This window comes from Macaca nemestrina, chromosome 11, assembly GCF_043159975.1.
Source record: "Macaca nemestrina isolate mMacNem1 chromosome 11, mMacNem.hap1, whole genome shotgun sequence".
Lineage (NCBI taxonomy): Eukaryota > Metazoa > Chordata > Mammalia > Primates > Cercopithecidae > Macaca > Macaca nemestrina.
In genome coordinates, this window is record NC_092135.1 from 68,378,736 (window position 1) to 68,391,452 (window position 12,717).

Consider the following 12,717-nt stretch of genomic DNA (forward strand, 5'->3'; position numbering starts at 1 on the left):
GTGAAAGTTGTGCTCACTAAAGTTGCTGCAAACTCTGAATCAGCAAATACTGAACCATTGCTTCTAGGAGGAAATACAGGCTCAATACTTAGGCCACAATATTTTTGTGAAGTGATCAATGCGTAACCTCATTTTACACATTTCTGTTAAAAGACACCTTGTTTAATATATGTTTCTCTAAATAATTATAGTCAGTATTTTAAAATATAAAACAGTATGTCAATTGCAGCATTTGTGTCATTGAACTCACAATCAACAGCACTGTAACACATGCCTGAACAATAAGTATTTTCTCGGCCGGGCGTGGTGGCTCAAGCCTGTAATCCCAGCACTTTGGGAGGCCGAGACGGGCGGATCACAAGGTCAGGAGATCGAGACCATCCTGGCTAACACGGGGAAACCCCGTCTCTACTGAAAAATACAAAAAACTAGCCGGGCGAGGTGGTGGGTGCCTGTAGTCCCAGCTACTTGGGAGGCTGAGGCAGGAGAATGGCGTGAACCCGGGAGGCGGAGCTTGCAGTGAGCTGAGATCCGGCCACTGCACTCCAGCCTGGGCGGCAGAGCGGGACTCCGTCTCAAAAAAAAAAAAAAAAAAAAAGGTATTTTTTCCATGAGGCATATCACAACCTTCTTGTGCTTAGAAACACTAGACAGCACCACACTCGTGGGGATACCTTTTTTTTTTTTTTTTGAGACAGAGTTTCGCTCTTGTTGCCCAGGCTGGAGTACAGTGGCACGATCTTGGCTCATCGCAACCTCTGCCTCCTGCGTTCAAGCGATTCTCCTGCCTCAGCCTCCTGAGTAGCTGGGATTACAGGCATGCACTACCATGCCCAGCTAATTTTGTATTTTTAGTAGAGATGGGGTTTCTCCATGTTGGTCAGGCTGGTCTCGAACTCCCAACCTCAGGTGATCTGCCCATCTGGGCCTCCCCAAGTGCTGGATTACAGGTGCTCGCCACCACACCTGGCCCATTTTTTTTTTTTTACACAAGATCTCACTCTGTTGTCCAGGCTGGAGTGTAGTGGCATGATTATAGCTCACTGTAACCTTGAATTTCTGGCTTCGAGGATTCTTCCACCTCAGCCTCCAGAATAGCTAGGACTATAAGTGGGCACCATACCAGGCTAATTAAAAACAATTTTTTTTTTTTTTTTGTAGAGATGAGGTTTTGCTCTATTGTTCGTGCTGGTGTTGAACTCCTGGCCTAAAGTGATCCTTCTGCCTTGGCCTCCCAGAGTGCTGGGTTTGCAGGTGTGAGCCACCACACCCACCCTGGGTTGGGGAAGAGGGCGGGCAGCATTTTAAACAGCAAAACTACCATTGGAAAACCACAAAAATGCAAAAAAAAAAAATTTTTGGTACTTAAACAGACCTCAAAAAGGACACCTGTTTATGAGAGCTGAAATAAGAAGGCAGAGCATCATCCTCTTTGACCTCAGCTAGAAATGTGTGCATCAGGGGACTGAGCATTTCTGTGAATGACTATGAAAGCATTGCAGGTATTGACTTTGGGTTACAAATAAATTTTAGCAAGTAGGCAAATCCTCAGATAATGAAGATGGATTGTCTATGTGGTTTTTTTTTGGAGTCACTGACTTCTACCAGTTTTAAAAGGGATTATGACACAGAAACATTCAAGAACCCCATGTCATGTTTTCTGTCAACCCACATTCCTCTCCTTTCCTCTGTTTGATTTTTGACTGTTGGATTAAGGCATATCCTTTGCCTTCTATACCCACAATACCAGTGCAGTGTTGCCTCCTTCCCTGTACTATCTACATGGCTCAGACCCTGCCCACGTGAAAAGTGTGCCTTCTAGTGTGTGGCATATATTTACATCATTAAAATAATAATGTGTATGGGTCTGGTGAAAATGACTAAAGATTTGTTTTCACTTAGAAAATGAATTGAAAATTCTAATCATTAAGGCATCAAAAATATGAAGTGCAAGAATAGCAATAAAAAATGAAACAAAACCAACTCCAGTTACTATCTGACTTATCCAAGGTAAAATTACAGAAGTGGCCCTAGATAAAGCTGGGCTGTATAAGTGTGGCGGAAAAGTAATATTGTTTCCTCACCCATCAAAAGGTTTATGGCTGAGACGTCTTATAACAAAAAACAGATTAATGAGAGAAAAGCATAAATTTTATTTAATATAAGTTTTAGATGACATGAGAGCCATCAGATATGAAGACCCAAAGGAACAGGGAAATCTGTGTATTTTTATGGTCAGTTGTGCAGAGTTATGACTGAAAAACAAAAGGGTGTGATTTAGTGGTAATAAACTGGGGCTTACTTAGCAAGGTCTGTTTGCTCAGATTCTTCTTGGTGTCCCTATGTGACATTCCTTACCTCTGGGTATTCCTTACCTCAGGCCAGGACATCTGTCACATGAGGGTCTTCGGGGAGGAGAGAGGGAAAATAGCAGAGAGTGACCTTCCTAGGTATTCTGGCCTGCTTCAGAGAAGAGCTGAGGGAAGCTGAGAGTGGCCTTCCTGCCTCTGCTGTTTAAATGCCAAAGTCCCATATATTTGGGGATAGCATGTCCTTAACTCTGTCAGCTTCAACACATGGAGCGGCACTGCACAGAGCCAGTTTTCAGTGTGTCTTGCTTTCTACTCAGTACTCTAAAGATGTTTGAGATCAGTGGTGCTGTAGGGTTTTTTTCTTCTTCTTAAGGGATAGATACATCACTTGATAGCAATAAAAATTCTTCTGAAGAGGCTTTGTCAAGAAGATAATAAATATGAGGACTTCTGAGGCTTCAGGATGCAAATAGTGAGCACTTACTAAGAACAGGAGGAAATTCTTCAGTTTTCATTTATTGCCAAAATCTAGAGGGTTATGGGATTCTTTGGAGTCTGTATCTTTGTCTAAGAGTAGATTTAGTTGACAAATGAGGCAAATCTTTTTACTGATACCATACTTTCAGACTTTTATTTTGTAAGTTATATCAAACCACATTGGGTGGTATAACCACCCAGTGGGTTCACTTTGCCTATTGCCTAGACAGAACCAGTTGATCAAGATGGGAATTACAATAGAGAAAGAGTAATTCACACAATTCTGGCTGTGAGGAGACCAGGGTTTTATTATTACTCAAATCAGTCTCCTTAAGTATTCAAGGATTAGAGTTTTGAAGGATAGTTTGGTAGGTAGGGGGCAAGTGAATCGGGAGTTCTGATTGGTGAGGTCAGAGATGAAATCATAGGGAGTTGAAGCTGTCCTCTGGCACTGAGTCAGTTTCTGGGTTGGGGCTATAAGACCAGATGAGCCAGTTTATGGATCTGGGTGGTGCCAACTGGTCCATCAAGTGCAGGGTCTGTAAATATCTCAAGCACTGATCTTCAGCCTTACAATACTGATGCTGTCCCCAGGAGCAATTTGGGGAGTTTTAGAGTCTTGCAGCCTCCAGCTGCTTGACTCCTGTACCATAATTTCTAATCTTGTGGCTAATTTGTTAGTCCTGCAAAGGCAGTCTAGTCGCCAGGTAGGAAGGGGATTTATTTTGGGAAAGGGCTGTTATTGTCTTTGTTTCAAAGCTAAACTACGAACTAAGTTCCTCCTACACCCAGGAATGAACAAGGACAGCTTGGAGGTTAGAAGCAAGATGGAGTCAGTTACATTAGATCTCTTTCACTGTAATAATTGTCTCAGTTACAATTTTTGCAAAGGTAGTTTCCGTCCCTTCCTTTGGGTTTTGTAACACCTTATTCTGTGAAGATGGAAAAAGGATGAAGACCACTCTAACATCTTCCTGCTGAACAGGGGGCATGGTGGGGTTAGGTACTGACCCCAAGGTAAGAGGAGGAGAACTGCTTTGCAGCTGTCTGCACGTACTTATAGGCGCCTGGTTGGGGTTTCAAGGCTTACATGACAAGGGTGTCAGTGTTCTCATCTATAGTTTTAATGCAGCATTTATAGAACAGCATACTATAAGGTAAATAATGTGTTCTGGGATAAGCAGTGCAATTCCAAGTTTTAAAAGTAAAGATTTGAAAGCATTAGTTTGGGGACTTGTAGCCCACAGATAATTTAGGATATAATCCACATTGCAGAAAGTAATAAAAACTCGAGAACAACTAACAAGTGTGCTATAGTTGTGTTTTTTTTTTTTTTTTTTTGGAAGTATAATTTTTCTCTCACTAGTCCCCAATTTTATTAAAGATAAATCATAGTAGGCCAAATTTACTTGCAAAATAAATTTTAGTCCTATTATGCTTGGCTTGATTATTTGCATAAAGTCCAGTAGGAATAATTATTTGCCATATAGGCTCTTTTAAAATTGGCTTTGCTGAAACTTTGTTCTATAGAGAATCTCAGATTGTACTTTTAAAGCCTTGAAGCCCAGTTACAGATTTATCTATATCTGCACATACCTGTATGAGTTGAGTCAATTTTCCTCCTCTGAAGGTCCTAAGATAACTTGGTGCTCCTGGGCCTGTCAGAAAGTAACATTCTTTATTTAGTACAGGTCAGGAACCCTGTACAGGGAATGTGTAGACAAGGCATGAGGCCAGCTTTCCCTTTATTGGCTCTATAAGTCAACTTTGATTATTTAAAGAAAGCATGCCATTCCAGTCAAAGCCTTGGTAAAAGAACCAGTTTCTCCAATTGTGTCCTGTTACAAAAGAAAAGAGATTCTTATTGCACTTATGCAAAAAACTAGACTGCCATAAATTGAGAATACTCACAAATAGTTTCTAAATTCTGGAGGAATCAGGTGGAGAGAAAGCAATATGCTCCAAATTTCATTCATGGGAGTATACTTTACTCAATTGCTAAATGTTCTAAATAGCTCAAAAGAAAAAGTTTTCTTGACTCTGAAAAACAAAAGGATTAGCAATGTTTATCACATCAGCTCTCCGTGAGTCCTAGAAGTTTGTTTTGTTTCCTCTATTCCAATAACACAATATCTAAAGTTATCAGAGACCTACATTCAAGAGAACCCATCAGAGCCCTATATCTGATTATAAACTGCCTACTGGAAAGGATCAAAACAAGACAGTTTGTCTGTGGATGACAAAAGTCTTAGGCAGCCACTATTAAAGCTACAATTGACTAGGAATTTTGATTACTTCTGTGGCATACAACAATTTTACGTAATAATTAAAGGCTTAATATACATTAAGTTATGTCAGAATTATAGAAGCTTCCTATAATTTTTGAACACATACAAATAACATATTTATAAAAATACAGTCCAAAGAAAGCTAAAACTATGAAACTATCATTTCATAGTTGACAATGTTTCCTGTGTGATTTTTATGTAAAATAAGGCAAATACATCATTTTTGCACTTTAGGGGACCTAATATCTAAAAGATTAATTAGGTCAGAAAAAGACATACTTTATAATTTGACTTTGGAAAGTTTGTCAAATATCGAAGGTCTACAACACTGGATATCACTAAATAGAATCCCAGGTCACCATAAGTCATTCATATAGCCAAAATGATAACCCAGAAATTTTAAAAAGGAAAAAACCTTTACTCTGATAGAGAGGAGACTCAGCTTTCTAGACAATAATATCCGATGAAGACAGCATGAGGTCAACTGAATCTGTCTCTTCTCTCTCCCCTCCCTTTTTTTTTGTAGTTTATTCAAAAGGCAAACAAGATTTGTTTTAATTGCTCTTAATATTACATAAAAATCTTTTTCAAAAGAGAAAAACAAGTTTCGTGTTTGCTTTAGGGCATCTTTAATGCTAAAGCTAATTTTTAATACAATTTTATAAATTTATGTAGTTTTAATTAGTTTGACTATAAGGTAAGATTCTCATAAACTTCTTATAACTAACTCTTTACAATTTTCTGTTAAACAGATCAATTTTTTAAAAAAGAAAACCCTGTTACTCAGACACATAGGACCAGATTCTGGCTCCACATCAATGTGCTTTTATTTTACTGTTCGATATACAGAAAATTACAAAACAGTTCCCCTCAACTCTTAGCCAACTTGCTTCTTTTCACAGAACTTCCTTTACAAGATCAACCCTTCACAAACCTTTCCAACTTGCTTAAACTTCGGTTTTGACCCTTTACTCTTTTAGGTTAAGACATTCTTTAAAACCCTCTGAACTAGACAAAATTACGTTCCCTTTAACAAAAACCATATTCCCATGCCTTCTTATAATTTCCCACCAAAACCACATTCTACTTTCCTTCTATACCTTGCAACCTTGCATGTAAAACTCTTTTTCCAGTGGACTCAAGTATGTGTTATACTGTTAACTTTTAGAATCTTTCATTTCTTGTGAAAAGTCTGATAGGTAAATGATTTTAATATATACTGGCTGTGGAGCCTAGGACACCAGACAGAAGTGCAAATAAGGTCTGATTCTTCCTAGTACAGTCAGGGGGTGTGGCTTATGCCACATGTCCCCAGGCCTTATCTAGAACCTAATGGCTCCAAAGTAGGTAAGTCAAACAGTTTTCAAAAGTCAAAGAAACAGTTTATTACCTTAAAGCATTTAGCAAACCTAATATCTGACCTAATTTAGACCAAATGTCTTGATCAAATGTCTAAATTTTGAAGACATTTTTATTTTACCAATAATCTTTAAAGTTGTCTTTATTTCTGAAAGATTACTAAAGTCACATGAACAAAACGGCATTAAAGTTTCTATTTTTCTGACAAAATATTTTATTTAAGCCCTTATTTTGCCCCCAGTTGTTCAGAGCTCTTTCATATATAAACATCACACAAAGAGATATAAATATACAGAGAGAAGAAGATCCAGTAGTTGTCAAGATTTTCGTTTGTCAATAATTGGATTATTGGCTTCAGGGTGGAGCCCTTGGAGGAATAGGGTCAGGAAAGCTTGCTGTTTCCAGGGCCTAATAAGCAGGCACAGCTGGAAGGCAGAAACAGATCACCAACATTAAGGGTCCCTTTTTTTTTTTTTTTTTTTTTGAAACGGAGTCTTGCTCTGTCGCCCAGGCTGGAGTGCAGTGGCACAGTCTGGGCTCACTGTAAGCTCCGCCTCCTGGGTTCAAGCCATTCTCCCGCCTCAGCCTCCCGAGTAGCTGGACCACAGGTGCTCACCACCATGCACGGCTGATTTTGTTTTTTGTATTTTTCATGGAGACAGGGTTTCACCGTGTTGGCCAGAATGGTCTCGATATCCTGACCTCGTGATCCACCTGCCTCGGCCTCCCAAAGTGCTGGGATTACAGGCGTGAGCCACTGCGCCCGGCCGAGGGGTCCCATTTTTATATCACATCCTGGATCCCCCAAAAGAGGGAAATACTATGGAAGAAGACAGTGCAATGCTTTTACTGTGCATTTTATTACAAGGCAACCCAAAGCCGATCAGCCCATTTTGTAATCAGCCCATCCCCACGGGAGTCTCATCTCTCAGTGGAAGAGGGGGATGTTTGCATACTTTCCAGGTGACCAAGCATGCTTCTCTAATCCAAGCACGCAAAGAGCCAAGTATTCCTCCATAACAGCCAATATCCCTTAAACTTGCTATACACCAAGGCTAAAGGCTTTCCCATAATGTAAAGTAATTTCTGATGCCCCCAAAAGTCAAAAAAAAGGTCAGGTAACACAATGAAAAACCAAACACAGCCTTAGATTTTGAGAGATATTTATCCACTTTCAATTCCTGGGGTTCCATGAGGAAAATAGGTTTTTTCCAGAATGGGGTCTGTGGTGCCACCTCTGTTTTTTCCCAGGAGTCCAGGCTGTTTGAAATTCTTAGATTCTCTCATGTGGGCATCAGGAGCGGGAAGCAGACAAATTGGAGAAAAATAATTCCGTCAACTGAGAAGAAAAACCTGTTTCAGAAAAAAGCAATTCAAGAAGAGGAAAAAGATAAAGGCCTTTTAAATATGTATAGCTTGGATATCCATTTTAATTAAGCTGATTTTAACAGTAGAGCTCTTTTGTTTTTTAAAAAACTTTTAAAATCTCATTCAAGACTCCAGTCAGGAAAGCCAATATTTTTGACTTTTGAATTCTACCACAGGTAACCTCCCAGTGAAAATAATAAGTTTTAACTAAGGTTATAACTTGACCATGGATGCATAAGGTGTCTCAAAGAGACAGTAAACAGTTTATTTACAAGATTTAGAATCTACCCAAAGGTAATTCAGAGAAATAAAAAATTAGGAAATCAGAAGCAGTCCCTGGGGGAAAAGAATAAATGGCAAAAAGTTTCACAAATTACAAAGCAGAAAGGACTGATTTCCTAAGCCAAGAATTGAACCTAGGCTGCCATTGTCAAAAAACAAAGCCTTAGCTATGAAGCTACAACATTAAGCAGTTTCTATTGTTCTTCCCAAAAGAGGCCTAGAGTAGCCAATTTTGAGCTTACAAAGGCTTTAAACTGCTTAAGATAATTTTTAGGGCTAGCTATGACATGAACCCCAAAATGCTTGTCCTCTGGATGGCAGAGACTAAAGTATCCCCACATGGTCACAAGGTTAAGATTTTAAGGACATAAAACAACATGAGAGAGAAGCTTCATCCAGTATTGGTTTCAGGGGCCTGCAGCAACGTTTGTAACTGACAAGCCTGCCAGGCTGGCTTGAAAAGTAGGCATTTAGGGGTTCAAAGCCTGTGTTCTGTCCTGTGACACTGCCTCTCCATTACAGAAAGACAAATTCTTAGCACAAAGTACACCAGATTTGCGGCATCCTAATAAGACTAGTCTCACAAATCCTTTTTTTCTATTAATCAAACCTTTGCAGAAGAGACAGTGATGTTTACCATTCACACACACACACACATGAAAGAGAGAGAGACAGACAGACTGACCAACCGACCAACTGACCAGAAACCTGGCTGGTAAGAAATTCTTACCCTTTTTGCCAGCATACCCGGTACCAGGTTTCTGGGTTCCCTTTCTCTGCAACTTTCAGAAGAACAGAGCAGCTTTTGATGACCCCGCTCACGGCACCAAGCTGTGGGGACCCATTACAAAAGAAAATGGCCACTTTCTGTTTTATGGAACCATAGGCAAAAGCTTTCTAGTTTTGCAAGATGCCACCCAATGGGCTGCATGAGGAACCGAATTAACGTTTTCCATCCCAGCCAAAGCAAAATACACGTAACAAAACAGACACTAGTCACCTCATTCCACACCCAAAATTGACCTAACAAGGCTCAAACTTTCTCCCGCTGGTCTCTGTCATCTTTGATCCACTTAAGGTGGGGAGGGATGACCTCCAACCAGGAATTCGATGAGTGGTCTCTTGGCAAGACGAAGAGTGGAGAATCACAGAGTCAGGCCTGTTGAGCTTTCTTCAGGGCTCACCGAATATGATTACACTTACAGAGGGTTCTTCAAGTTAGGCCTGCTGGACTTCGGTCAGCAGTTTCTTCAGAGATCCCTTCCACACATACAAACACACACAACAAAGACAAGATGGACAGAAGGCCTTTCAAATCAAGATCCCTTGCCAAGAATTCCAAGAGTATTCCTTCCAAACTAACCTCCTATTCCCCATCTGAGAAATCTCCCCCAAATCTTCCTGATTGAGAAGAAATCTCCGGAACCAAGACTCTTCCTACTCATTAGGTAGGGCCAACTGAGACTTTGAAGGAGCCAAAACTATCAGCAGAAGGGAGGAGGTGTTGGCAGCTCCTAGAATACTCACCAAATCAGACACCTCATAATGGGGCTACAGCTACAGACACTCCATGATTTTGCTACAGACAGAGACACACCCTGCAGTACGACTCCAGTTACAGACACCCTGTGGAGGAGCTACAGACAGACGTCCTACCGTGGGGCTGCAGTTATGAAATGTCTCCCCAGGACTATTTCTCTATTGCAATTAAATTCATGAACATTGGGCTGGCACTGACCTGCCAGTAGAGACAGTGTCAGAGTCATCCTCTAATCCAAGAGAACTAGGTGGCTGCTTGGGCTGGCCTCTGGATCCATCAAAGGAGAGGGGCTACCGAACCATGGGCAGGTAGCTACAAAGGCAATCCCAGACCAGCCTCCAAATTTGTAACCACCCAACGGGCTCACCTTGCCTGCTGCCTAGACAGAGCCGACTGATCAAGACAGGAATTGCAATACAGAAAGAATAATTCACATAGAGCCAGTTGTGTGGGAGACCAGAGTCTTTTATTACTAAAATGAGAGAATTTGGGGATCTGAATTTTTAAGCATAATTCTGTGGGTAGAGGGGACAGTGCATTAGGAGTTCTGATTGGTCAGGTCAGAGATGAAATCATAGGGAGTCGAAACTGTCCTCTTGCACTGAGTCAATTCCTGGGTTGGGACCACAAGACCAGATGAGCCAGTTTATGGATCTGGATGGTGCCAGCTGGTCCATCGAGTGTAGGGTCTATAAATATCTCAAGCACTGATCTTAGGCCTTACAATACTGATGCTGTCCCCGGGAGCAATTTGGAAAAATGTAGAATCTGGCAGCCTCCAGCTGCATGACTTCTAAACCATGATTTCTAATCTTGTGGCTAATTTGTTAGTCCTGCAAAGGCAGTCTAGTCCCCAGGCAGGAAGGGGATTTGTTTGGGAAAGAGCTGTTGTTGTCTTTGTTTCAAAGCTGAACTATAAACTAAGTTCCTCCTAAAGTTAGTTCGGCCTACACCCAGGAATGAACAAGGACAGCTTGGAGGTTAGAAGCAAGATGGAGTCAGTTATGTCAGGTCTCTTTCAATGTAATAATTGTCTCAGTTATAATTTTTGCAAAGGTGGTTTCAGTGGCAGTATATAATGTTTAAGAAATATGGTTTAGGAATCAAAGTGGGTTCAGATATAGGCATGGCCGTCTACTGGCTGTAGGACTCTGGGAATTTTACCTAAAATATGTTAGTCTTAACTTCCTCATATGTAGAATAGGAAGAATAATGTTATTTACTTCGTAGGTCATTTTGAGAATTTAGTGACATAACATAGGAAGTGTTTAGTACAGTGATTTCAGATAGGAAACACTCAATATATACTATATTACTCAAGTTTTGATAATCATTTAAAATTCCACGTGTGGAGCCCATATGTATATAGAAGCTTGCTCAACTGCTGTGGCTTGGGGACTGTAACACAATTTGTAAAACTTATTCGTGACCACTCTGAAGGCTAACCATTCACAAGGAACCAAGCAGGATGTTTATCATTGTGGACAGAAAGCACGCTTGCTCAGCTCCAGCTGACTTACATTGTTGTGTAAGTCTGTGTTATAGGAGGAAAGCATACTGGATTAGACAGACAATGGTTTTGTCCAGAATATGGCTTCTATTGATCATTTTGATATTGGTCTTATAGGGACCAAGGGAAAACTTCCTCACTCTCTGAAAGTTTGCTAAAAATAAACTGACAAGAGGCAGATTAATAGGAGAAAAAGAATACAGATGTGTTAACGAGAATAGGGGAGAATCACAGAATGATTACCTATCAGACACATGGTACACAGATGGTTATATACCCTTCTTAAGGGAGAGGGAGATGGAGAAGCGTGGATGATTTTAGGGGTATGGTAAATGATTTTAGGGGAATTTAATGGCCTTGAAAAACATACAATGGCCTGGGACAAAGTCTGTTAGGTATGCAAAACAAACAATGGTTTGGGACAAGTCTGTTCAGTTGTGTTGACAGACTGCAGCCTTTCTTCCTGTGATATGAGTTTAGTTAATGAAAAACTCAGGGAAGGGATCACAGATAATTGTTTTGTTTGGTGGCTCTAGACTTTAGGCAGATAAAGGAATTTAGAGAACAGCTTCATCCTGGGCTATGGGAGAGACAGAGGATTAAGAGATGGGGGTTGGGGGTATCAGAGAGACCTTGACTCTTCTTTAGTTCAACATGTCAAAGTACCATATTTTGGGGTATATGTTTCTGTACCCCAACAGTTTCACTGGAACTATTTTTCTTACCAATAAATATAAAGATCTCCTTGCTGAGTTGTGTGGTAGCAGAACTCTCCTTCTTCCACTGAACGCACTTTGCATCCTTGATATTTATCACTACACTAAAACTAAACCAATCACGGTAATGATGGAAGGAGAGCTAATGTTATTTGTTATATGTGTGCAAGGCAGCAATTTTGACTAACCAATTTTATTAATGAGGAAAACAGAGGCTTTTAAAAGTTAAATACAGTCATCAGTCACTTAATAATGGTGATATATTCTGAGGACTACATCATTAGGTGATTTTTGTCGTCGTTCAGTCATAGAGCGTGCTTACACAAACCTAGATGGCATAGCTTACTATGCACCTAGGCTATAAGCTATAGCCTATCGCTCCAAGACTACAAACCTGTGCAGCAGGTTGCTGTACTGAATACTGTAGGCAGTATAACACAGTGGTAAGTATTTTTGTATCTAAACATAGAAAAGGTACAGTAAAAATGTGGTACAAAGGATTAAAAATGGCACACCTGCGTAGTGCACTTACCATGAATGGAGCTTACAGGACTGGAAGTCACTCGGAGCGTGTGGCGAGTGAATATGAAGGCCTGAGACATTAGTGTACACTCCTGTAGACTTTATAAATAACATACACTTAGGCTATACTAAATTTATTTTAAAATGCATTTTCTTCAATAATAAATTAACCTTAGTTTACTTTAACTTTTTTATTTTATGAACTTAAAAAGCCTGCAAAACAAAGAATGGTTTGGGACAAGTCTGTCTAAAAGACTTTTTCACTCTTTTTTTATAATAACACTTAGCTTAAAACACAAACACATTGTACAACTGTACAAAAATCTTTCTTTATATCTTTATT

The 12,717-nt window shown here is 40.1% G+C and overlaps 1 protein-coding gene across 3 annotated transcripts in view; it reads left to right on the forward strand.

Moving 5' to 3' along the window:
- Positions 1-12,717, forward strand: part of LOC105483262 (myosin IIIB) — a 520,975-nt gene that overhangs the window by 310,327 nt on the left and 197,931 nt on the right. The window lies entirely within an intron of this gene.